General features: G+C 41.6%; 1 protein-coding gene across 2 annotated transcripts in view; it reads right to left on the reverse strand.

Moving 5' to 3' along the window:
• The window catches only part of LOC120319961 (beta-1,3-galactosyltransferase 5-like), a 36769-nt gene extending 14163 nt beyond the window's left edge, over window positions 1-22606 (reverse strand). For both annotated transcript variants that reach the window (XM_039369369.1, XM_039369365.1), the window contains exon 1: window positions 22468-22606. The gene's annotated coding sequence lies outside the window, so the exon portion shown is untranslated. The remainder of the gene's footprint in view (window positions 1-22467) is intronic.
• Between the last annotated feature and the right edge of the window lie 1291 nt (window positions 22607-23897).

The following is a 23897-nucleotide window of genomic DNA, read 5'->3' on the forward strand; positions in this document are numbered from 1 at the left end:
AAACAATTTTTGTAATTTTAGTGGAGAACTACACTAATTTTCATTAGTTTTTGTTTCCACAGTTTGAGAAGCCTTCTGTTATGTGATGGAAATGAACAACAATATAGGTCTAAAATTATATTTGTGCACTAAAAAGACTCCCAGATCTGAGCTTCTAAAATCTTGATCACTAGGTGGTAGGAAAAGGTTTCATTTTTTAAATATCTCTGTTGCCACCCAGTGGCTATTGGGAGCTTTGCAGCATAAATTTAAGAGTCATAACGTATTTTAAATATTTATCACCATATTATTTCAGTAACTTATTCTAGGCCAAGTTTAATCCTTATTTTGCTTCATGTTTCCGATTGTCATATAAGAAACCAAGCTTTGGTAAGAAAAGAGGTAGTTACTTTTTTTTGAAAATGTGGATTTTTTGTGTATGTGAATGAAAAAGCTTCTAACATATGGATATAATGGTAAGTGAAAAAGCAACTTGCCATATTTCACCTCCTGGGTGAGAGTTCTGTCTTAGAGCAATTCTGGTACCCAATTTTGTACTTGGTTGTTCAAAGCATAGTGCTTAAAATATGTGCTACAGAAAATATTTGAATCAACACCCTATATAATTCTATCCTTAGAAGAGAAAAAAATGTATCAATTCTTAATCTGAATTTACATACTCTTTAAATGCTTCTATAATACAAAACTGGCTAGAGAGACATTTTATTTGATTTATATTTTTTTGGTTTGCTTGCTAATCTTTCTAAACTTACAATTTAGACAAGAGTTTTCAGCTGGATATAGGGAAATAAGAGAAATGTGTTTGGTTTGTACTATGCAGTAATATAAACTTCTCTAATTTGTACTTCCCAAAACTCCATAGAAACCAGAACACAGTTTGGGCCTAAAATCCACAGTTTTCTGAGTCATGTGATGCAGTTTGAAGGTCAAAAAAACATATTCAATAATATATGTTAGAAAAAATTACATATAAAAAGTCCTAATATAATAATATAATATAATAGCAGGAATATATATATATATATTAGTGGGTGAAATGTCTGCTAAAAAGTTGTATTAGAAGACATACAAGCACATTGAATAAAGTTTTTAGTGCAAATATTTTTTAATATCAGCCTGATAAAGAAATAACTCAATACCAAATAATTAAAAAAGACAGAAAAAAGCTTAGCAAAATTGATACTGATAGATTCACTCTTCCAATTTAAGGAACAAAGAAGAAATTACAACTCTGCAGACTAAATTGCACTCTGAATTGCAAATTATACTTTTCCAAAGGCAGATTAGTCACATTTTTATTGTGTAAAAAGCAATCTAGAAAGCCTGAGGAGGCTGGTCTCAGTGGAACTTTGGGAGCAGGGATATTTTTCCCCCTTTTGTCCTAATCCCGAAGAAACTGTTAGAACATTTTTGTCATCTGTCTTTACACAAAGGGAAAAAACAGACCAACCTATCAAAAATAGTGCCATAAAAAACAAAATAGAAATACAAGTTAAGATAGGCAAGAAAATGGTAAGTGAACACCTGTCCAGCCTAGGACCAGATGGATTACACCCCAAGGTTCTCAAGGAACTGGCAGATGTGATCTCAGAACCACTGAACTATATTTTTCAAAGATCCTGGAGCACTGGGGAACTACCAGAGGACTGAAAAAGAGCTGATGTAGTTCCCATCTTCAAAAAAAAAGGGGGGGAGGACCCAGGAAATTACAGACCTATCAGCCTGACCTCAATACCTGGGAAGATTCTGGAAACAATAATCAAACAACGAATCAGCGAACACCTACAGGCAAACAAAGTCATTACTAAAAGCCAACACGGGTTTGTCAAAAACAGATCATGCCAGACAAATCTTATTGCATTCTTTGACCAAGTGACAAAATTAGTGGACTAGAGGAGTGCTGTGGATATAATTTACTTGGACTTCAGTAAGGTATTTGACAAAGTAGTCCACAAGCTACTACTTGAGAAGATAGAAAAATGCAGGTTAGACAGCATCACCACCAGATGGATCCGTAGCTGGCTGACCGGCCGTACTCAGCATATGGTCCTCAATGGAACCGCATCTACATGGAGGGAAGTATGTAGTGGGGTGCCCCAGGGCTCTGTTCTGGGCCCAGTGCTCTTTAACATCTTCATCAACGATCTGGACGAGGGGATAGATGGGGAACTCCTCAAATTTGCAGATGACACCAAGCTGGCAGGAATAGCCAACACTCCAGATGACAGGTTTAGGATACAGGAGGATCTGGACAGACTTGAACACTGGACGCTATCTAACAAAATGAAATTCAATGGTGAAAAAAGTAAGGTTCGACATTTAGGCAAGAAAAAACAAATGTACAGGTATAGTATAGGGGCACCTTGCTCAATAGTAGTAACTGTGAGAGGGATCTCGGAGTCCTAGTGGACAATCATTTAAATATGAGCCAGCAGTGTGCTGCAGTTGCCAAAAAAGCCAACACAGTGCTAAGCTGCATTAACAGAGGGATAGAATCAAGATCATGTGAAGTATTAATACCGCTTTACAATGCCTTGGTAAGGCCACAGTTGGAATGCTGCATCCAGTTTTGGTCACCACGATGTAAAAAAGATTTTGTGACTCTAGAAAGAGTACAGAGAAGAGCAACAAAGATGATTAGGAGACTGGAGGCTAAAACTTATAAGGAACAGTTGCTGGAATTGGGTATGTCTAGTTTAACAAAGAGAAGGACGAGGGGGGACATGATAGCAGTGTTCCAATATCTCAGGGGCTGCCACAGAGAAGCTATTTTCCAAAGCGCCTGAAGGCAGAACAAAGAGCAATGGCTGGAAACTAACCAAAGAGAGAAGCAACCTAGAACTAAGGAGAAACTTCCTGACAGTTAGAACAATTAACCAGTGGAACAACCTGCCTCCAGAAGCAGTGAATGCTCCAACACTGGAAGTTTTTAAGAAGAGACTGGACAGCCATTTGTCCAAAATGATGTAGGGTTTCCTGCCTGAGCAGGGGATTGAACTAGATAACCTCCAAGGTCCCTTCCAACTTTATATTATTATTATTATTATTATTATTATTATTGATCATCGCACAGTCAGCCAGATGTTCAGACTGGATTTGGCATTTTGTCTACCTATCGAGTCCTTACCCAGGACCTGGGATAGGCAGATGTGGATGTTTGATGGTATTACAGATATCGTCGCAGGATGGAAGCAGTTCCTAATAAGGCCGCCTTTTGCAATTGACTAATTTATTATTATTATTATTATTATGGATCATCGCACAGTCAGCCAGATGTTCAGACTGGATTTGGCATTTTGTCTACCTATCGAGTCCTTACCCAGGACCTGGGATAGGCAGATGTGGATGTTTGATGGTATTACAGATATCGTCGCAGGATGGAAGCAGTTCCTAGTAAGGCCGCCTTTTGCAATTGACTAATAGCGAATTTGTCAATGCCAATGGTGTTCAAGTGGTGCTCCAGTTGTTTTGGGATTGCACCCAAGGAGCCTATGACTATTGGTACTACCCTTGCTTGCTTTTGCCACAGTCTTTCTATTTCTATTTGTAGGTCTTTGTATTTTGTTATCTTCTCCAGTTCTTTCTCTTCTATTCTGCTATCTCCAGGCACTGCCACATCCACTATCCAGACTTTTTTGTCTTTCTTATCGACAATTGTTAAGTCTGGGGTGTTATGTTGCAGGTGCTTGTCTGTTTGAATTCTGAAGTCCCAGAGCAGTTTAATTTTATCATTTTCTATGACTTTCTCTATTTTATGATCCCACCAGTTTTTGCTTACAGGCAAATGATATTTTTTGCAGATCTTCCAATGCACCATTGTTGCTACTTTGTCATGCCGCTGCTTGTAATCAGTTTGTGCAATCTTCTTGCAACAGCTTACCAAGTGGTCCACTGTTTCTTCAGCTTCTTTGCATAGGCGGCACTTACTGTCTGTTGCTGTCTTCTCAATTTTGACTTTGTATGCATTTGTCCTTAAGGCTTGGTCTTGTGCAGCCAGAATTAGTCCCTTCGGTCTCTTTCTTCAATTTTCCTGCTCTTAGCCATTGCCAGGTTTTATTATTATCTGCTTTCCCAGCTATTTTTTTAATGTATTGGCCATGTAGTGCTTTGTCTTCCCATGCCTCTATTCTGTTCTTCATTTGGTCTTTCTTGTAGGCCACTTTGGTCTCTCCAGTAGTTAGTAAACCTTCCTGATATACTAATTTCAGTGCATCTTCATCATTGTTCTTCAGATATTCTCCCAAAGCCATTTTTTCTTCTTCAACCATCTGATGTACTTGTAGCATTCCACGCCCACCTATTTGCCTTGGTAGATAAAGTCTATCAATGTCACTGCGTGGATGAAGGGCATGATTCATTGTCATTATTTTTCTGGTCCGCCTATCCATTGCTTTTAGTTCTGCTTGAGTCCAGTCCACTATTCCAGCTGTGTACCTAATGACTGGGATGCCCAGGTGTTGATTGCCTTTATGGTATTTCCTCCATTGAGTTTGGATTTTAAGATCTTCTTCACTCTCTTGATGTATTCACCTCTAATCTTTTTCTTGACTTCAGTGTGCTTGATGTTGTCAGCTTGAAGGATACCCAAGTATTTGTAGTACTCTTCCTCATCCAGACTCTTAATGTTATTTTTGTGGGCATCTTGATTCCTTCAGTTTTCACTACTTTTCCTTGTTTGATAGTAAGTGTGGCACATTTGTCCAAGCCAAACTCCATAACAATATCTTGACTATATATACGGACAGTGTTGAGCAGCGATTCTATTTCAGATGATGTTTTTCCATACAGCTTCAGATCATCCATGTAAAGGAGGTGGGATAGTCTAGCAGATGTTTTTGATGTTTGATAGCCATGTCCAGAGTTATTCAGTATTGTTGACAGAGGAAACAGTGCAATAACAAATAGTAATAGTGATAATGAATCTCCTTGAAATATCCCTCTCTTGATATTAACCTCTCCCAGCTTCTCACCATTGATCTGCAACTGTGTCTTCCATTGTGCCATCGATCTTTGCACAAATTTTCTGATGTTTCTACTGACTCCTGTTATTTCTAGGCACTTTATTATCCAATCATGTGGCAGAGAGTCAAATGCCTTTTTGTAGTCAATCCATGCAACATTCAGGTTGGTCTTCCTTCTCTTGCAGTTTTCCAAGATCATTTTGTCTATTAGGAGTTGATCTTTTGTTCCTCTGCTGTTGGGGCGGTTTCCTTTCTGCTCAGGTGGAAAGAGATTGTTTTCAACTAGATGCTGTTGCACTGCATCAGCTACTACACCAGTTAGTAATTTGAAAGTTGTTGGTAAGCAGGTAATTGGCCTGTAGTTACCTGGTGTTGCCCCTTTTGCTGGATTTTTCATTATTAGGTAGGTTTTCCCAGTTGTTAGCCACTTTTCAATTTCTCCTCCTTGTAGTATATTGTTGAACTGTTTGGCAATGAGTGGGTGTATAACAGTTAGATGTTTCAACCAAAACCCATGCAGTTCATCTTCACCTGGTGCTGACCAATTTTTGATTTTCTTTGCTCTTTTTTCTACCATTTTTGTTGTTATTACTAGTTCTTTCATTTCAACTTCTGTTTTATTTGCATCCACCTCTTTTAAACCAAGCCGCATCCTTGTTGTATTTCTTTGGGTTATCCCATATCTGCTTCCAGAACTGCACTGTTTTCTTCCTTGTCAGGTACTGACTGATTCCTTGCAGTTCTCTTCGTCCATTGATGGATTGTTAGAAACGTTTCTGATTGGATTGAAATTGTAGGTTCTGCCTATAGTTTGCAATTCGAGCTTCATATCTACTGATTTTCCTGGCTATAGCTGTTATTTGTTGCTTTATTATTTCCAGTGCTTCCTTGATCTTCCTTGTTTCTAAGTGGTATTTCTTGATTATGTATTCTTTGGTCTTCTTGTTCTTCAGCTTCTTTTCTTTCATCTGTTCTAGCTTGCTTCATGTGATCTTAACTTGCTGATCTTATTTTCTAGTCTAACCTTCCATTTTTCTGGTGCACTGTGTTTTTTTTCTTCTTTGTTGATTTTGCATCCCAGGTATTCAGTTATAACTGCAGCTGTGCTGTACATTAGTTGGTTTGTTTCTTGCAGTGAATTGGTGCTTATACTTGCTATTGCAGTAATTGCATCTTTTAATGCTTGTGCTAGCTGTTTCTTTGAAACAAGCTTCAATGCAGGCAGCCTTATTCTGTTGTTTTTGTGCTGTTCTAGATGCTCAGTTATTCTTTGTTTCAATTCTTTTATTTCTTCAGTTAGAGGGTTTTGTTCTTCCTGAGGAAGAGGTGCCTGGTTTCCAAATGAGAACAGTTGTATAGCTCTACTGGATTCTTTTACTGCCAACTCCCCCTGGTTTGCCTCTACATTCTGAATTACTTCTAATGGTAAGGCTTTGATTTCTTTGGGCCTGGGTAAACCATTTGGCAGTCGTCCACTTCTGTTCTGTAAATCTTTATTTCGTATTATAAATCGGCGTTGATCTGCTAGTCTCTGTTCTGTTATTTCTGATTCTGGATGTTGTTCTTTCCAGAACTGGTGCATTCGTTTTAGATATCCTCGGCTTGTTGGACTTGATCTGTAGTAACAGATCATTATTTCTTTGTTTTCCATCACTGTGTATCTGCGACGGGTAAACACCTTTTCTTCCAGTAGTTCTGCAACTGCTGGCCCTGGTTGCTCAGCCAACAGTCCTGAGTCCTGTAACCCATTTTTCACCAGATATCCAGGAACTCCAATATCTAGTGCGGACCTTGTTAACCCGGGCGACGTCCGAGCCGGTATGGCATTCTGAAATTTACGTCTCACCATATTTTTTATGGGAGAGACACTCTTTGTCTGACTCCTCTGATGAGATCTGTCCAGTATGGTTGAACCTCTGGCATAGCTCTCATCTTCCTCAGAGTACACAAGCCCCACAACCACGTCAATGTAGTGCCTCACTGGGGGTTGTTGTTATTATTATTATTATTATTATTATTATTATTATTATTATTATTATTATGGATCATCGCACAGTCAGCCAGATGTTCAGACTGGATTTGGCATTTTGTCTACCTATCGAGTCCTTACCCAGGACCTGGGATAGGCAGATGTGGATGTTTGATGGTCTTACAGATATCGTCGCAGGATGGAAGCAGTTCCTAATAAGGCCGCCTTTTGCAATTGACTAATAGCGAATTTGTCGATGCCAATTGTGTTCAAGTGGTGCTCCAGTTGTTTTGGGATTGCACCCAAGGAGCCTATGACTATTGGTACTACCCTTGCTTGCTTTTGCCACAGTCTTTCTATTTCTATTTGTAGGTCTTTGTATTTTGTTTTCTTTCTCCTGTTCCCTTTCTCTTCTATTCTGCTATATCCATGCACTGCCACGTCCACTATCCCAGGACTTTTTTGTCTTTCTATCGCAATGGAACTGCATTCTGTCGGAGGGAAGTGTGTAGTGGGGTGCCCCGGGCTCTGTTCTGGGCCCAGTACTCTTCAACATCTTCATCAACGATTTGGATGAAGGGATAGATGGGGAACTCATCAAATTTGCAGATGACACCAAGCTGGCAGGACTAGCCAACACTCCAGAAGACCGGCTTCAGATACAGAAGGATCTGGACAGACTTGAACACTGGGCACTAACTAACAAAATGAAATTCAATGGTGAAAAAAGCAAGGTTCTACATTTAGGCAAGAAAAACCAAATGCACAAGTACAGCATAGGTGGCACCATGCTCAATAGTAGTAACTGTGAGAGGACCTCGGAGTCCTAGTAGACAATCACCTAAATATGAGCCAGCAGTGTGCTGCAGCTGCCAAAAAGGCCAACACACTGCTAGGCTGCATTAACAGAGGGATAGAATCAAGATCACGTGAAGTATTGAATACCAACTCTTCAATGCCTTGGTAATGCCACGCTTGAATACGCATCCAGTTTTGGTCACCACGATTTAAAAAGATGTTTGAGACTCTAGACAGAGTACAGAGAAGAGCAACAAAGATGATTAGGGAACTGGAGGCTAAAACATCTAAGGAACGGCTGCTGGAATTGGGTATGTCTAGTTTAATGAAGAGAAAGACGAGGGGGGACATGATAGCAGTGTTCCAATATCTCAGGGGCTGCCACAAAGAAGAGGGAGTCAAGCTATTCTCCAAAGCGCCTGAAGGCAGGACAAGAAGCAACAGATGGAAACTAATCAAGGAGAGAAGCACCTAGAACTAAGGAGAAACTTCCTGACAGTGAGAAACCTTTATCGTGGAACATGACTTGCCTCCAGAGCAGTACATGGCTCCAACAACTGGAATTTGTAAAAGAGCTGGGACACCATTGTCCGAAATAGCGTAGGAGTTTCCTGCCCGAGCAGGGGGTTGGACTAGATACGCATCCTAAGGTCCCTTCCACTTTACTACTATTAACTACTTGTTAAGTCTGGGGTGTTATGTTGCAGGTGCTTGTCTGTTGAATTCTGAAGTCCCAGAGCAGTTTAATTTTATCATTTTCTATGACTTTCTTTATTTTATGATCCCACCAGTTTTTGCTTACAGGCAAATGATATTTTTTGCAGATCTTCCAATGCACCATTGTTGCTACTTTGTCATGCCGCTGCTTGTAATCAGTTTGTGCAATCTTCTTGCAACAGTGGACCAAGTGGTCCACTGTTTCTTCAGCTTCTTTGCACAGGCGGCACTTACTGTCTGTTGCTGTCTTCTCAATTTTGACTTTGTATGCATTTGTCCTTAAGGCTTGGCATTTGTTCTTAAGGCTTGGTCTTGTGCAGCAGAATTAGTCCCTCGGGCTCTTTCTTCAATTTTCCTGCTCTTAGCCATTGCAGGTCTTGTTATTATCTGCTTTCCCAGCTATTTTTTTAATGTATTGGCCATGTAGTGCTTTGTCTTCCCATGCCTCTATTCTGTTCTTCATTTGGTCTTTCTTATAGGCCAGTTTGGTCTCTCCAGTAGTCAGTAAGCCTTCCTGATATACTAATTTCAGTGCATCTTCATCATTGTTCTTCAGATATTCTCCCAAAGCCATTTTTTCTTCTTCAACCATCTGATGTACTTGTAGCATTCCACGCCCACCTATTTGCCTTGGTAGATAAAGTCTATCAATGTCACTGCGTGGATGAAGGGCATGATTCATTGTCATTATTTTTCTGGTCTGCCTATCCATTGCGTTTAGTTCTGCTTGAGTCCAGTCCACTATTCCAGCTGTGTACCTAATGACTGGGATTGCCCAGGGGTTGATTGCCTTTATGGTATTTCCTCCATTGAGTTTGGATTTTAAGATCTTCTTCACTCTCTTGATGTATTCACCTCTAATCTTTTTCTTGACTTCAGTGTGCTTGATGTTGTCAGCTTGAAGGATACCTAAGTATTTGTAGTACTCTTCCTCATCCAGACTCTTAATGTTATTTTTGTGGGGCATCTTGATTCCCCACAAAAATAACATTAAGAGTCTGGATGAAGAAGAGTACTACAAATACTTGGGTTATTATTATTATTATTATTATTATTATTATTATTATTATTATTATGTCCCGCTCATACACACATACACATCATGAGGGTTTTATGTCTTTACTGAGGCTTTGCCAGTCCCAAATAGTATTCCCCAGGATTTACCCCACACAGGAGCAGCACAAAACCCAATGAGTCCAATTCCCAAGTCCGGAAACACAGAACAAGTCCATAAAGTCACCTCCAGATTCAAAGTCCAAAGACAAGTCCAAAATCCAAGTTGAAAGTCTATGAAGCAAATTCTACAATCCAGTAACAGTCATGGTTTAACCCCCAAGACAAGAGTCAAGATGGCTGAACAAAGACACAGCAAGAATGGATAACTTGTTCCTAGCATCACTTTGCTCCACATGCTGGGCTAAATAGCCACCTCTTGGTGCAACTCATTAGGAGGGATGAGGTTGCCTCCCCATGAGTAGCCTCACCGACCTTCGTTGTGCCTCTGTCCTCTCAGCCCTGTGTGCCCTGGGATACAGCAGAAGAGGCAGTTCCTCCTCATCCCCACTTACTGGCTGCAGCTTTGCCTCTTCTGTGTCCTCTGCTTCTGGCTGGTCTTCCAAGCCTCCTAGTTATAGCTGCATTTCTTCCCCCTTTGTCAGCCAGCTGCTCGTCAGGTCGCTTATCCAGCCCTTCAGAGGTTCCTGGCCTCTCTTCTTTCTCACCCACCCAATGGGCCACACCCACCTAGCACCCAACGATGCATAAGTGGGTTTTGGGTCGCAGTTTGGGCACTCGGTCTCTAAAAGGTTTACCATTACGGGTCTAGAAGTTCAGTTCACGACAGAAACAGATCTCGACAGATCTCAATAGACTTGAATACGAGCCCTATCTAAAAAAATGAAATTCAATGGTAAGAAAAGTAAGGTTCTACATTTAGGCAAGAAAAAACAAATGCACAGGTAAAGAATAGGTGGTACCTGGCTCAATAGTAGTAAATGTGAGAGGAAGTCCTAGTGGACAGTAACTTAAATATGAGTCAGCAATGTGCTGCAACTGCTAAAAAAGCCAACACAGACCTACACTGCATTAATATAGGGACAGAATCAAGATCACGTGAAGTGCTAGTACCAGTTTATAATGGTATAAAACAGGAATATTGCATCCAGTTTTGGTCATGACTATATAAAAAAGATTTTGAGACTCTAGAAAGAGTGCAGAGAATAGCAAAGATGATTAGGGGGCTGGAGGCTAAAACATATGAAGAATGGTTGTAGGTATTTCTAGTTTAATGAAAAGAAGGAGTAGAGATGACATGATAGCAGTGTTCCAGTATTTAAGCAACTGCAAAAACAAAAGGGGGTGAACCTGAAGGCAGAAAAAGAAGCAATGAATGGAAACTAATCCACAAAACCAACCTAGAAATAAGAGAAAATTCCTGACAGAACAATCAATCATTGGAATGACTTGCCTTCAGAAATTATGGGTGCTCCATCATTGGAGATTTTTCAGAAGAGATTGGACAACAATTTTTCTGAAATGGTAAAGGGTCTCCTGTGAGACTAGAAGATCACCAGGGTCCTGAGGGAAGTCAGCTCCCCAGAGAAGGAAATATTAAAAGGTGAGAAAAATATATTCCCTCAAAAGGATTTTAAAAGCAGAAACTGACCCTCCCCCCAAGTCTCTCTGTCCAAAGCAGAAGCCAGCTCTGTACAAATGCAGATGTAAACCATCAGAAAGGCCCCAGCTAGGAGATCAAGAAGACAAAAAAACTTAAAATCTGTATACCCCACAGATTTAGCTCCACAAGGCTATCCAGAAAAAATGAGGAACCAACCCCTGCTGCGTTGGCCCTGCCCCCTGGGTGCATGCTGTGGAGGTGTCACCCTTTGTGAGGAATGAAGAAATGCACCATACCTTGGTGCTTGCCCCGGTCCCACCCCCTTCTGCCTCAGATCTGTCCCGCTCCTGCCCAGGCCCCCACAGGCACCCTTGACGCAAACGATGTAGAGCTGGCCATACCCACCAGTAGGCCACACCCACCCAGTAGACTGCACCCACCCGGGAGGCCACACCCACCCGGCCCGCCAAGGGCAACCACAATGCTGATGTGGCCCTCAATGAAATTGAATTTGACACCCCTGCCTTAATGTATGCAAATATCTTAGATATTTCTAAACTGATTGTTTAGTTAGTACAATCAACTGAAATTCAATGAACCATTTCCAAGTCTCCACCCTTCCTGAGCAAAAAGGTAACCAGTTGGTCAACTCATAAATCTTTGTGAAGGAAGGATCAGTATGCATCTAGGAAAGCCAAAACTTTAGCCTTTCTTCAATTTATTGCTGGACGTCCTGTTCCTATCTTTCTTGGTAATTATGAGCACGCCCTTTAAATAGGACCAACCTGAAGGAAGTCAGCTCCCCAGAGAAGGAAATATTAAAAGGGCAGAAAAATATATTTCCTCAAAAGGATTTTAAAAGCAGAAACCAACCCTGCCCCCAAGTCTCTCTGTCCCAAGCAGAAGCCAGCTCTGTACAAATGCAGATGTAAACCATCAGAAAGGGCCCAGCTAGGAGATCAAGAAGACAAAGACACATAAAATCTGTATACCCCACCCAAACTCTAGGAGTCATTAGCCCCATCACCAGGGAAGCAAGATATAACCCTTGGGACATAACAAGATTAACCCATCACCATCAAGAATACCAGAAAGCACACCCAGACTCAGGTCAGAATACATGACACAGGAAATACAAAGCCTCAACACAGGAACAGGAAACTATTCCAAACAAAAGGCTTCAGTGGGTATAAAAACCTCCTTCCCACATGTGCTCAGCCTTTCTTTTCTCTCCTGTTTCCTGCCAGAACCATCTTTTGGTCTGCTCTTCAATAAACTGCAACCTTCTTCCCAAAGCAGTCGCCATGTTGTTTATTTATCCACGGCTTGGATGAACCAGGATGAAGACTTTTCTTTCAACAGTCCCTTTTTGACTTATTCTGGATATGTCTATTAAGTTCTCTAAGGTCAAACCTGACTTGAGTATGTTTTTACTTCCAGCTAAACTGGATCTTTCCTGGTCGTTTGGATTCAGATTCCAACAGTTGCTAACTAGCCTGCTTCTTTTGATTAAGGCTTACATGGGCAATAAAACATCAGATGGGCACCAGGATAGTGAAGGCAACAGCACCTTGATTCCAGAAAAATTAATTTCTTTATATATATTTATCAAATCTTATGCCTGTATTGATCAGAGGCACTTCACCTGATACAGGCTCAATTTGGTTACTGAATACTGGTAGCATTCTGTTCTCTGATCTTCCAGGTACTACTCTCAATTCAAAATCTACCATATTGTTCATGCATACACATAGTCCTAAGCAAACGATTAAATTCTTGATTATATTTGCTAAGCAGTATATTTATTGGATATGAGCATAGATGACAAAAATATTATAAAGATTATTCAGCAAAAGAACACATGCACATCCTTTTTTTCTTAATGTATACAAATATCTTAGATATTTCTAAACTGATTGTTTAATTAGTACAATCAACTGAATTTTAATGAACCATTTCAAAGTCTCCACCCTTCCTGAGCAAAAAGGCAACCAGTTGGTCAACTCAGAAATCTTTGTGAAGGAAGGATCAGTATGCATCTAGGAAAGCTAAAACTTTAGCCTTTCTTCAATTTATTGCTGGACGTCCTGTTCCTATCTTTCTTGGTAATTATGAGCACGCCCTTTAAATAGGACCAACCTGAAGGAAGTCAGCTCCCCAGAGAAGGAAATATTAAAAGGGCAGAAAAATATATTTCCTCAAAAGGATTTTAAAAGCAGAAACCAACCCTGCCCCCAAGTCTCTCTGTCCCAAGCAGAAGCCAGCTCTGTACAAATGCAGATGTAAAGCCTCAATATCTTTATCTAAACCAGGCCACCACAAGTGGCTGTGCGCAAGAGCCTTCATACGAACAATGCCAGGATGACCCTCGTGGAGGGATTCTAAAACCCTAGTCCTCATTGAGGTGGGAATGACAACTCTGTTTCCCCAAAGCAGACAACCCTGAGAAATGAATAGCTCGTTCCTTTTGGACCAGAAACTCTGAAACTTAGGACTAGGGCAGTGCTCAGGCCAACCAGACAAAACCCAGGAACGGACACGTGAAAGTGTGTGATCTGTACCTGTTTCAGCGGCAACATCCCTGGCACTAAGAGGGAGCTCGGGCAAGGCTTGGATTGATAGAATGTTGACAGCTGGCGCAGGGTCAGCTTCTACTACTGGCAGGGGCAATCTACTGAGGCCATCAGCATGGCCCATTTCTTTCCCAGGCTTGTGGAGTAAAGAAAAATCATATGCAGACAAAAAAAATAGACCACCTAAGCATTCTAGGGGAAATGATTTGGGGAGTCTGCTTACGTGTGGTAAACAGTCCCAGCAGAGGCTTATGGTCAGTGAAGACCGTGAAATGCCTGCCATATAGAAAATCATGGAATTTTTTAATTCCAGCAACAACAGCCAGAGCCTCCCTGTCTATCTGAGCGTAGTTGTGCTCAGCAGAAGACAATGTTCTGGAGTAATATGCAACAGGAACCTGAGTTCCATCAGACCTGAGGTGGCTCAGGACAGCTCCAACCCCGTAAGGGGACGCATCAAAGCGATGCACACAGGAAGGGACTCGTTGAAATGTGCAAGTACACTGTTAGAAGTGAGCAAGGCCTTGACTTTGTTAAAACAAGCCTCAGCCTCATGTGTTTGTGACCACTGCCACACTGCTTGCTTGTCTAGTAGCCTGTGAAGAGGCTCAGCTACACTGGCTTTATGTGGAAGGAAGGAATTGTAGAAATTCAGGAGGCCCAGGAAGGCCTGAAGTTCGGCCTTAGACTTTGGCCTAGGTGCTTCTAAAATCGCAGTTAGTTTGGATTCAGCAGGGTGAATCCCAGCAGCATCAATTTTGAACCCCAGAAATTCAGTAGAAGGCACCCCAATTTTGCATTTGTCTTTTTTGAGCTTGAGGCCTGTTTTCCTGAACCTAAACAGAACAGCCCTTAGCCTTTCAGCTAGAATGTGTGTGGAGTCTCCTGCAATTAAGACATCATCAAAGTAGGGGCAAACCCCCGGTATGCCCCGTAGTGTGTTTTCCATTACGCTTTGGAAAATCCCAGGAGCGACATTCACTCCAAACTGTAGCCTTTTACCTTAAAGGCTCCCCTGTGGGTCACAATAGTCTGAGCTATAGCAGCATCATCATCAATAGGCAGCTGTTGATACGCTTGAGCTAGGTCACGCTTTGCAAAAACGCGCCCCCCCTTGAGGGAGGCCAGAATATGACTGACCACAGGAACAGGATAGGCATGTTGCTGCAATGCCTTATTAAGAGTGCATTTGTAATCAGCACAAATGTGAATGTCCCCATTTGCCTTTAGAGGCGTGACAATGGGGGTCTCCCAAGGACTGGAATCAACAGGTTCTAGAATTCCCTGTTGGATCAGTTTGTCTAACTCGGTGTCAATTTTACTCTTTAAAGCAAAAGGGACCCTTCTTGCTTTAATTCTAATGGGAGTGACAGTGGGGTCTAGCTTTAAGGACACAGGGGGTCCTTTGAATGTGCCCAGCTGGGGGCTGAAAACATCTTCAAATTCTTTGCAGACTTCCTGTAGGTCGAGTGTTTGTAAGCTGTTGAGTCCTGTGACGTGTATCCCCAGGGCCTCAAGCCAATCGAGTCCTATGAGACTCGTTCGTTCACCCCCTACTACTAATAAGTCTAGTGGACCTTCAAAATTCTTGTATTGCACGTTAAGGGTGGCCTCCCCCTTAACACACACTCTTGAATTTTGAAAATCTGTTAACACAATGTCAGAAGGCCTGAGTTCCACTACCGGAACCAATCTTCCTAAATGTATGCAAGGAGATGATTGAAAGGGCGGACCCTGTGTCTAGTTCCATAGTTAATGGAACCCCTTGTAGCTTCACCTTGAGTGACAGCTTTTTCTTAAAGGGCTTGTGTGTGCCTGTCCTGAGGATGCTCCTTCGCGAAGCGCAAAACCCTACCCTATTCTGGCTGGGGACCCTGGTACCTTTCAGGCGCAGTTCTTCCTGAGGTTGTACCTTTCGTCGGCCCAGACACACAGCTGCAATGTGTCCTTGTTTGCCGCATGCCCGGCAGGTAGCGGAGCGGAACTTGCAGTCAGTTCTCCTGTGGCGACCTCCACAACCGATGCACTTGAGTGGAGCTGAAGAGCTTCCCTTCTGATTTCCTTCCTTCGTGGGGTGGAGACGGTCGACTTCCTCGTCCGGATCCTCCTCGGAGTTTCCTTGGACGTCTTCCTGGTGCACGGATGCAACTTCTGAACTGTTTCTGATCGGCCGCATGTTCTTGATGGCGCCGCCTGCTGCTTCTTCTGCGGTGACTTCTCTTAAGGCATCTTGGAAGGACAATTCTTTGGCGAAAAGCCTCTGTTGTAGATCTCGATGCCTTAACCCGCACACAAATCGGTCCCTCAGTCGTTCTTCGAGGTCCTTGAACTCGCAGTGCTTGGCGGCCTTCCTTAATGCGGCGATGTACTCTTTGGCCGACTCACCGGATCGTTGATCCCTCTGCTCGAAGGTGTGGCGCCATGCAATGACAGACATCTTGGGCTGGAAGTGCTCTTTCAATAGCTTCTTTAGATCTGCGTAGCTAACAGACTCTACTGGAACAGGTGCTGCAAGGTTTTCTGCGATTTCGAAGGCGTCTTGACCGCAAACACAAAGCAGGGTGGCAGCCTTCAAGCTCTCTTCCCTCACTTGGTTTGCCTTGAAGTAGTTCTCCACCCTGGCTACATAGGACTCCCACCGCTCTGGATGTGAGACGTCGAACTCCGAAAGCCTTCCAACCTTTGCCATCTTCAGGAGACGGGTCTATCAGCCAGCCTACCCCCGAATGCGCACTGGATTGGCGAGTAGCTGCTGAGTCAACGCCGTTCCGCCGCTCAGGACTCACTTGGGTAAGCTTACACTTCTTCCTTTCCAGGTGATGTAAGGCATCCCATCCTCGTCGCCAGTCCTCGTCGCCAGTCCTTTGCGGAAGGCAAGACACGAGAAGCAGTTGTAGTTCTCAGTTTTCTTTATTCTGTGTTCAGCTTACAAGTAGATGGCTTCAGCAGCTCCCAAAACCTCCCAGCTTCTTATATAGGAATTTCCCTGGTCAATGCGATACTTTTCCCGCGCCAGCACCAGCGCATGCGCGCGGCGCTGGCGACAGCCTGTCTGGTCCTGGGCAGCTTTGCACCTGCCCGGGACTGCCTGCAAACGCCCCGAGCCATTTGTAAGGCTCGGGAAATAACATAAACCATCAGAAAGGGCCCAGCTAGGAGATCAAGAAGACAAAGACACATAAAATCTGTATACCCCACCCAAACTCTAGGAGTCATTAGCCCCATCACCAGGGAAGCAAGATATAACCCTTGGGACATAACAGAATTAACCCATCACCATCAAGAATACCAGAAAGCACACCCAGACTCAGGTCAGAATACATGACACAGGAAATACAAAGCCTCAACACAGGAACAGGAAACTATTACAAACAAAAGGCTTCAGTGGCTATAAAAACCTCCTTCCCACATGTGCTCAGCCTTTCTTTTCTCTCCTGTTTCCTGCCAGAACCATCTTTTGGTCTGCTCTTCAATAAACTGCAACCTTCTTCCCAAAGCAGTCGCCATGTTGTTTATTTATCCACGGCTTGGATGAACCAGGATGAAGACTTTCTTTCAACAGTCCCTTTTTGACTTATTCTGGATATGTCTATTAAGTTCCCTAAGGTCAAACCTGACTTGAGTATGTTTTTACTTCCAGCTAAACTGGATCTTTCCTGGTCGTTTGGATTCAGATTCCAACAGTTGCTAACTAGCCTGCTTCTTTTGATTAAGGCTTACATGGGCAATAAAACATCAGATGGGCACCAGGATAGTGAAGGCAACAGCACCTTGATTCCAGAAAAAATAATTTCTTTATATATATTTATCAAATCTTATGCCTGTATTGATCAGAGGCACTTCACCTGATACAGGCTCAATTTGGTTACTGAATACTGGTAGCATTCTGTTCTCTGATCTCCCAGGTACTTCTCTCAGTTCAAAATCTACCATATTGTTCATGCATACACATAGTCCTAAGCAAACGATTAAATTCTTGATTATATTTTGCTAAGCAGTATATTTATTGGATATGAGTATAGATGACAAAAATATTATAAAGATTATTCAGCAAAAGAACACATGCACATCCTTTTTTTTCTTAATGTATACAAATATCTTAGATATTTCTAAACGGATTGTTTAATTAGTACAATCAACTGAATTTTAATGAACCATTTCCAAGTCTCCACCCTTCCTGAGCAAAAAGGTAACCAGTTGGTCAACTCATAAATCTTTGTGAAGGAAGGATCAGTATGCATCTAGGAACGCCAAAACTTTAGCCTTTCTTCAATTTATTGCTGGACGTCCTGTTCCTATCTTTCTTGGTAATTATGAGCACGCCCTTTAAATAGGACCAACCTGAGGGAAGTCAGCTCCCCATAGAAGGAAATATTAAAAGGGCAGAAAAATATATTTCCTCAAAAGGATTTTAAAAGCAGAAACCAACCCTGCCCCCAAGTCTCTCTGTCCCAAGCAGAAGCCAGCTCTGTACAAATGCAGATGTAAACTGTTAAGTCCTTCGCGGAAGGCAAGACACGAGAAGCAGTTGTAGTTCTCAGTTTTCTTTATTCTGTGTTCAGCTTACAAGTAGATGGCTTCAGCAGCTCCCAAAACCTCCCAGCTTCTTATATAGGCATTTCCCGGGTCAATGCGATACTTTTCCCGCGCCAGCACCCGCGCATGCGCACGGCGCTGGCGACAGCCTCTCTGGTCCCGGGCAGAAAGGCCCCAGCTAGGAGATCAAGAAGACAAAGACACCTAAAATCTGTATACCCCACCCAAACTCTAGGAGTCATTAGCCCCATCACCAGGGAAGCAGGATATAACCCTTGGGACATAATAGGATTAACCCACCACCGTCAAGAATACCAGAAAGCAGACTTCTGGTTCTGGATCGCGGCGCCTCTAGTTCGTCAGCTAACTTCCCTCCGCTGGTAGACCCTTATGTGGGTCAAAAGTCGCCCTGGATGGCGCAACTACCATCGAGGAGGCTTCATTCAGTTGCAGAGGAGGAGCGGCTCCTCCAGCTGTCCGAGCTAACTCTGAGGGCCAACATAGAAGAAGATCGGCCAGTAAAATAGCCGATCACCTAGCCGCACCAACCGCAAGTCAAAAGACCATCGAAGCATGAAGAACTACCGCGGTGAATCCGGGTGAGACCTTTCCCTTCTCTCATTGTCCTGATTACCTTCCTGTAAAGAGTTATTGACTATTTCCGTTTTCTAAGAAAGCAGCGGCTGCCTATATGGGAAAAAGAGCTCAAAAGAAAGAAATTAATAATTTTTTGTTTTTCTGCTTGGTTTTTTTTATTATTATTTATTATTATTTATTATTATTTATTATTATTATTATTATTATTTTTTGGCAGGGATATTAAGGGGAAAAGAAGAAAAAGGGGATCTTGTTACCTTCAATTTTTATAATGCTGGAGACACCTCTCTTGTTAACTTTTTAAAGAAAGAGAATTTTTTTTTCTTTAACTTCATTAACTTGGAAAAAGTACTTTACAGTTCACTGAGGACATCTGGTGGCGAAAAGTGACATTGCAACTGTACTTTGTTATTTGAAGAGGGATTGGACTTTCATATGGTAATAGAAGAGAAAAGATAATTTGACAGCTGGGTGGTGAAGCTGGCTATTAGACCTTTGGAGGCGGACATTTGTGGATTTTTTCTAAATACAGTCCAGTAAAGGAATAGGCTAGTCTACCACCAAAATGGAAGAAAGTTATCCACACCTTGACTATGATTTAATACTGGAAAAAAAATTAGAATTCACAGAAAACTTCAAAACTTATTTGAAACCTCGGAGAAAACTTAAAGATGCTACTTTGGAACCTCAAACTGACCCTCCAATAATGAATCAACTTATAGAACAAGGAACAATAGAGGAAGAGCAGAGTAATCCTGAACAGGCCTCTGTACATCAAGATATACAATTTAAAGAGACAGAGGAATTATGCTTACAACCCAATTGTGAACTTACATTGGGAGAAAATGCGGAAACCACTGAGCCAACTAACTTTACATGATGTTACCTACAACTAAGGGAGAACTTCGATGACCAAGAAATCACCGTAATTGATTCAGTTCAACTATCAAAAATAACAGAGATTGACATCCAGTTACGATTCTCTGAAAATTACAACAAAGCGGATAACTTACTTTTAACTATAACATGGAACAAAAGTGAATATAACACTCAGATGATATTGGCAGAAAGGGAAGAAAACTTTGTTCAGTTTGAATTGGTCAGAGATTTTTCTAACCAAATTTTGATAACCAAAAAGCTTTAATATGGGAACCAATTTGGCATAGAAAGAAAGCTAGAGTTAGGTTTAAATGTGATATAAAATGTTACTTGATGTGTTAAAAAGGCTTTAGAGATTTTGTCTAATAATGAATGAAGAATGTGAATTTACTGTTATCATAGCTGAAGAAGTAAACTTTATTAGGAGTAAACTTTATTAGGGGTTAAAAAGATTTTATAGATGTAGATTAACGAAATGATAGAACATATTTTTAAAAATAGAAATGTATTTGTTGGACTTATATTATTATTTTAAAGATGATAATTATGCTGTAATAGAGAGATTTTGTCTGATTTAATAATGAATGAAGGATGGGAATTTTTTGATATTATAGTTGGTAAGTATTTGAAGGTCTAAACTTTATTAAAGGGGTTAAAAAGATTTTTTCCAGATGTAGATTGATGAAATGACAGAATATATTTTTAAAAATTTGTATTTGTTGGAATTTTATTATTATTTTTAATATGATAACCATGTTGTAATAGAGAGAGAGAGGAAGAGCTATTTGTGATAGGAAAAAAAATTAGTCTCAAGGAATGATCTATCATTAAGGATACCTGAAATCCCAACTATATGTTTATTAAAACATAATTGGAGTATAAGAACTGTAATTAGTAACGCTTAAAAACAGGATATAGATTATTATAATCACAATGTGATTGATGATTTTTGCTTGATTGAATTTTACCTAAAACTCTATTAATTTTAATAAGCAACATTATATTTAGGAAATAGAGAGGAAATTTTTTATAATTAATCTGAGTTATATTTATATGATTTTGTCTTCGAGTGATTTGTCACCCTGACCACCATGTTGTGTCCTAAGCTTTTATAAAAATGGAAAAAAATTAATAAAACTTTTTTACAAAAAAAAAAAAAAAAAAAAAGACTACCAGAAAGCACACCCGGACTCAGGTCAGAATTCGTGACACAGGAAATCTTGATTATATTTTGCTAAGCAGTATATTTATTGGATATGAGTATAGATGACAAAAATATTATAAAGATTATTCAGCAAAAGAACACACCCACATCCTTTTTTTCCTTAATGCAGATATGTCAAACACACAAGGCCTGGGGCCCAGATGCAGCCCACGAAGTGATTTCATGTGGCCCGTGAAACCATCCTGGAAACAGTGAGGGAATGGCCCCCACTGCCTTGACTCTGGCCCAGACTGGCAGGGAGCCAATGTACAATGATGTGGTAGCCATCTATTCTGAAATGTATTCAGTCTTAGCTCCACAAGGCTGTCCAGAAAAAGTGAGGAACCAGTTCCTGCTGCGTTGGCCCTGCCCCCTGGGTGCATGCTGTGGAGGTGTCACCCTTTGTGAGGAATGAAGAAATGCACCATACCTTGGTGCTTGCCCCGGTCCCACCCCCTTCTGCCAGAGACCCTCAGATCTGTCCCACTCCTGCCCAGGCCCCCACAGGCACCCTTGACGCGAACGATGTAGAGCTGGCCATGCCCACCCAGTAGGCCAGACCCACCCAGTAAGCTGCACCTACCCTGGCCACACACCCCTGGCCCCCCAAGGGCAACTGCAATGCTGATGCGGCCCTCAATGAAATTGAATTTGACACCCCTGCCTTAATGTATGCAAATATCTTAGATATTTCTAAACTGATTGTTTAGTTAGTACAATCAACTGAAATTCAATGAACCATTTCCAAGTCTCTGCCCTTCCTGAGCAAAAAGGCAACCAGTTGGTCAACTCAGAAATCTTTGTGAAGGAAGGATCAATATGCATCTAGGAAAGCTAAAACTTTAGTCTTTCTTCAATTTATTTCTGGATGTTCTGTTCCTATCTTTCTTGGTAATTATGAGCATGCCCTTTAAATAGGACCAACCTGAGGGAAGTCAGCTCCCCAGAGAAGGAAATATTAAAAGGGCAGAAAAATATATTTCCTCAAAAGGATTTTAAAAGCAGAAACCAACCCTGCCCCCAAGTCTCTCTGTCCCAAGCAGAAGCCAGCTCTGTACAAATGCAGATGTAAACCATCAGAAAGGGCCCAGCTAGGAGATCAAGAAGACAAAGATACCTAAAATCTGTATACCCCACCCAAACTCTAGGAGTCATTAGCCCCATCACCAGGGAAGCAAGATATAACCCTTGGGACATAATAGGATTAACCCATCACCATCAAGAATACCAGAAAGCACACCCAGACTCAGGTCAGAATACATGACACAGGAATACAAAGCCTCAACACAGGAACAGGAAACTATTCCAAACAAAAGGCTTCAGTGAGTATAAAAACCTCCTTCCCACATGTGCTCAGCCTTTCTTTTCTCTCCTGTTTCCTGCCAGAACCATCTTTTGGTCTGGCTCTTCAATAAACTGCAACCTTCTTCCCAAAGCAGTCGCCATGTTGTTTATTTATCCACGGCTTGGGTGAACCAGGATGAAGACTTTTCTTTCAACAAACCCTAATCAGAAACTGAAAAGCTGGAGGAGAAAAGAGGGAGAACAGCTTTTCAGATTTAGGTGCTTCCTAGCCAGACCTGAAGACAAAGCCCTTGTTTCTTTGCATAACTTACAGAAGAGAGAATGTTTCCCAGGTTTAGCTTTTCTGAATTCTCCAATAATAATCCAGAAACTGCAGCACTCTTCATACAAAAGATCGTTTCTCCTCTCCTGGTTGATTCATTAGTAATTCCCCCATTCTCAGTTAGAGCATTTTAGCTTTCCTTTTGAAGGAAGCTGGCATATTAATTCCTTTTTTTTTCTTCAGCAAATAAAAAAAAAGTTCAGCATGAATCAGGTTTCCTTTGAATCAAAGCATGAGTCAGCTTTTTACATACATGAAAACACAAGAGCTCAGTCTTTGAAGTATTTCACCACCTCTCAAAACACAGGCAGACATGTACCAATTGGAGCAAATTCCAGGTTGCTTCTTGTTCCCTTCTCTTTATGCAATGCGGCCCCCAATCCCATCCCCGGTTACCTATGCTGCATAAAGTCTCATGTGGTTAGTCTCAGATTTTTCTTCAAAGAGGACCCAAACCTGAAAAACCAGAAAATTACATTTTTGACATTCAGTTCCAGGAGCTCCTGGTGCCATCTCGGGGCCAATTCCACCAGGAACAGCCCTTTAAGCCGATTGGATTTGGTAGATAAATCCACTCCATCCAGACAATAAAATTGAAGCTATGAAACCTGTGCTGTCTGTAGTCCCAGGTAGCAGCTCCTGTAGCGGCAACCTCTGATTGGCAGTAAAAGAGGAGTTAGCAACTGCCCGCAAATATTCTCACTTCGTATTCAAGGGAAAAATGAGAGATTAAGGTGGGCCACCTTTAGCTATTGCCAGGCAATATTCCATGGTTTTCCCTGAAAGCATCTTCATCATCCTGCATTTGTCTAGAAGTCAAGCGAAAACAGAAGTTGGGTTTCTCTGTAAATCACTTTTTGTGCATCTTCATCCCTCACCTCCAGTCTTAAAGACGTCCCCAGATCAATATACTAAACCACAACCTCGTCAACCACCTTTTAAAGAATCCAGACTGTGAGGTCATAATTTATGACTAACCGAGCCATAAAGAAAACGAGGAAAAACTGAGCTTTCGTTGACAGCTGTCTAGGCAAGAACCGTAAGAGAAACATTCGGGGGCACTTACGAGAATGAAAAATGCTCAAGCACAGCAAGTATAGCTTATTCAAAGGAGGCTGAGACATTTTTAAAACTCCTAAATATTGAACCTTGCTCACTAGAGGATGAATTGCAACTCTCTCCCCCCTGAATCAACTCACAGACAAGGCATGTTCTTAAAATCCCATGAGCTTGGAGGTTCTTGGATGAATAGAAGTATGCTCTTGGGTGGATGGAGTAACACCTGGTTACTATAACTGATTAACTGATGCCCTGGAGATGTCATAGACTAGAGGAACAAGAAGTGGCATAGAGGAAATACCTCCCAAGAATTTAGATTGATCAGTTTAAATTGGCCTTATGGTGGCTTTTTTTGGGGGG

Source organism: Crotalus tigris, unplaced genomic scaffold, assembly GCF_016545835.1.
Source record: "Crotalus tigris isolate CLP2741 ecotype Arizona unplaced genomic scaffold, ASM1654583v1 scf7180000017601.7605149639:7615979, whole genome shotgun sequence".
Taxonomy (NCBI): domain Eukaryota; kingdom Metazoa; phylum Chordata; class Lepidosauria; order Squamata; family Viperidae; genus Crotalus; species Crotalus tigris.